The sequence below is a fragment of the Macaca thibetana genome, chromosome 3, assembly GCF_024542745.1.
Source record: "Macaca thibetana thibetana isolate TM-01 chromosome 3, ASM2454274v1, whole genome shotgun sequence".
Taxonomy (NCBI): Eukaryota; Metazoa; Chordata; class Mammalia; order Primates; family Cercopithecidae; genus Macaca; species Macaca thibetana.
Genome location: NC_065580.1, coordinates 121,630,900 through 121,634,807, shown reverse-complemented (window position 1 = coordinate 121,634,807; position 3,908 = coordinate 121,630,900). Strand labels below are relative to the sequence as shown.

At 40.2% G+C, this 3,908-nt stretch overlaps 1 pseudogene; it reads right to left on the bottom strand.

Moving 5' to 3' along the window:
- Positions 1 to 1,093: 1,093 nt before the first annotated feature.
- On the bottom strand, positions 1,094 to 2,986 carry LOC126950982 (vacuolar protein sorting-associated protein 33A-like; annotated as a pseudogene).
- Between the last annotated feature and the right edge of the window lie 922 nt (positions 2,987 to 3,908).

Genomic DNA, 3,908 nt, shown 5'->3' with positions numbered 1-3,908 from the left:
CATGAAGGAGAAATGAAGACTTCTTAGGCAAACAAAAGCTGAAGAATTTCATTGACACTGAACCTGACCCACAAGAAATGTCAAAGGGAGTACTTCAATCAAAAAGAAAAGAAACTTAATCAGCTATAAGAAATCATCTGAAGGTATAAAACTCACTGGTAATAGCGAGAACACAGAAGAACACAGACTATCATAACACTATAAGTGTGGTGTGTAAACTACTATTATCTTATGTAGGAAGATTAAAAGGCAAACCATTAAAGCAGTAACTACAACAATTTTTAAAGACAGTACAATAAGACATAAAGAGAAGCAACAAAAAGTTAAAAAGTAGTGGGATAAATTTGAGGTGTAGAGTTTTCATTACTTTTTTTTTTTTTACTTGTTTAAAAAGCAGTGAGATAAAGCTGAGGTGTAGAGTTTTCATTGCATTTTTTTTTTTGCTTGTTTTTTAGTTTGTTTATGCAAACAGTGTTAACTTGTTGTCAACTTAAAATAATAGGTTATGAGATAGTATTTGCAAGCCACATGGTAATCTCAAATCAAAAAACCTACAATGGTACACAAAAAAAACAAAAAGTGAGAAGTTAAATTACACCATCAGAGAAAATTATCTTCAGTAAGACAGAAAGGAAGGAAAGAAGAAAGAAAAGATCTTTTTTTTTTTTCAGGTTTATTCTCTTTTATTCTTCTTTATTCAGCAGATTAGGGGCTGGGCATGGTGGCTCAGGCCTGTAATCCCAGCACTGTAGGAGGCCGAGCTGGGTGGATCACCTGAGGTCAGGAGCTCGAGACCAGCCAGGCCAATATGGTGAAACACCATCTCTACTAAAAATACAAAAATTAGCCGGGTGTGGTGGTGCATGCCTGTAGTCCCAGCTACTCAGGAGGCTGAGGCAGGAGAATCTCTTGAACCCAGGAGGCGGAGGTTGCAGTGAGGTGAGACAATGCCACTGCACTCTAGTCTGGGTGACAGAGCAAGACTCCATCTCAAAGAAAGAAAAAGGAATACAAAAGAGAAGGAGAAAGCAGTCAACAGTAGTATAATTTAAGAAGCTGACCCCAGAATATATTCTGTATTCCATGTTTCTTCTATGGGGTTTTATTTCCTTTCAGCAACTTCTTCAAAGAGGCAGTTTATTCTGCAGTACACTCATTAAGTCTCCTCTGAACACCTAGAAAGGTTTTTCCATCAGAGCCTGTATCCAACTGGTTCCGTTCATTAGTTTAGTGGTGGTAATGACATATTCTGTACCTCCATCTTCCAACTAGGAGAGAAATCGCACGGCAGCAATTTCAGCAAAGGTTACGCCCCCAAGGAAAAATATCAGAGTCACTCGGTTTTCTCCCGGTTGACGTTTCTTCTGCAGTCCTGTGGGCAGTGGCTGCCGCTCCTCAAAGTGGGGCCCTGGGAGGATGCAGAGGACCTCATCGATGCTCCGCCAGCCAGGTCGGGAAAACAGCTGGGCCAGCCGCACACTGAGCAGGGCATACCCACTGTACATATAGGATATGTCCTTGGGGTTTTGCTCCTTAACATCATCCATCCAGAGGGCTAATGTTTTCCGTATAGTTGGGTAATTGTTTCTGCCCCCCGTCTGCGGTTTCAGCAGGCCGGCCTTCTCCAGGTTGTGTAAGGTCAACATGTGCTCAAAGCCGTAAGTCTGGAGAATCTCTCTTTTGTAATATTCCAAAAGTTTTTGTTTGAGCCCCACTATTACACACGGATTGGAGGCAAACTAGTCTTAACACCTTGATCAATGAGTGTTTTTGGGCAATACAATCCTCAGTGTAGTTGTTGACCTTATCAGTGTCTATTCCAGACATAAATTCCTGTTCCAAGGTTAATTTATCAAAAAAGTCTTCAGAAGTAGTGACATCTTTCATCAATTCTGCAATTGAGGTATGGTTTAAAAGCGAGCCCCTTGCTGCCTGCATGTGGGGCAGCTGGGAAACAAACTACTTGGTCTCCCCCACGGTCTTAGCATTGTGTCTTTCCTCGAATGCTGCCAAGATGATCTTTGCTTTCTTGCTGAGCACAGAGCCCACCGCCTTGAAGTTCTTGTCTCGGATCTCAGCATAGAGCTCCTCCGCAGAATTCAGCTGCAGCTTCTTTGTTCCTTGAGGAGGTCCTTACCACCATCGCCCTGTTTCTTAAGTGCAAATTTCTCTGGAGATAATTTCACATAACTGTTCTGAATGCCATAAATTTCATCAATGAGTCCTTCATATGTCAGCTGAGTGGCAAGAGGTGTTAATAAATCCACACACCGATCAAGCAACGAGAGACTATCAAAAACAGGTAATATTGAATTCTGGCTTCCTGTAAACTCTCTCTTCATCCTGATCATAATATCGGCCACTTGCCGAGCACATTCTCCTTTCCCAAAGATCTGGGGGATCGTTCCATACAGAGCGTGCAGGGTCATCAGCCCCTTGGCTGCATGGTACAGGCTCGTCTGGTCGCCCTCCAGGTAGCACTCTTTGAACGCACTCTCTGATTCCATGGATAAGAGATTACCATAGAATGGAATGAGATCTAAGCTGTACTCCTCCCTATGAATAAAGGATCCCAAGACACCCAGATCCTTCAACCGCTGTTCACACAACAGGCTACGCCATGGCACAAACAGAATATGAGTATCTCTCGTTGGGCCTCGTCTATCTTCACAGAGCACGTTTTCAGCAATTATATCCATCAACTCTAGCCTGGGTCTGACAAAAATAATAATAATAATATTCTTGACATCAGCTGCAGCAAACGATTTCCTTTAAGTGTGAACATTTTTTTCACTTCATGTCCCTTCAATAGTGAATACTGTGCAGTCAGGCCAAAGAGTCCAGTTAGGTATTCATCCCAAACTATTCCCTTGCTTCTTGCGCACTTGTCCAGGAACTCGCATAGCTCGCGATACACCGCCTGGCGCAGCCCGTTTAGGTTCAGTCGCCGGTATGACAGGTGCGCCGCCATCTCGCTCCACCACCCCCTGCCAGAAAAGATTTTAAAACAAGAAGTAAACAAATTTTAATATGGCAGCAGTAAGTCCTTATCAATTATAACGTTGAATGTAAGTGTACTAAACTCTCCATTCAAAAGACATAGACTGGCTGAATAAATTTAAAAACCAAGATCCAATAATGTGTTGCATACAAAAAAACACACTTTACCTATGAAGACACATGTAGACTGAAAATAAAAGAATGGCAAAAGATATTCCATTCAAATAGAAACCAAGAAAGAGTAGAAGTAACTATACTTAACATTAAAAAATAGATTTTAAGACAAAAACTATGAAAAGAGACAAAGAAGGTCATTATAGAATGATACAAGGGTCAATTCAGCAAAAGGATATAACAATTTAAATACATATGCACCCAACATTGGAGCACCCAGATATATAAAGCAAATATTATTAGACCTAAAAAGAGAGATAGATCCTAATACAATAATAGTTGATGATTTCAATATCCCAGTTTCTACATTAGACAGATCTTCCAGACAGAAAATCTACAAAGAAACATTGGATGTAAGCTTTACTGTAGACCAAATGGATCTAATAGACAGTTACAGAACATTTCATCCAACAGCTGCAAACTATACATTCTTCTCCTCAGCACATAGATCATTCTCAAAGACAGGCCATATGTTAGGCTCAAAAGCAAGTCTCAAAACATCAAAAAGATTGAAATAATATCAAGTAACTTCTATGACCACAATGGAATGAAACTAGAAATCAGTAACAAGAGGAATTTTGGAAACTGCACAAACACATAGAAATTAAATAATATGTTCATGAATGACTAGTGGATCAATGAAAAGATTAAGTAGGAAATAGAAAAATTTCTTGAAACAAACAGTAATGGAAATACAACATACCAAAATCTATGGGATTCAGTAAAAGTAGTAC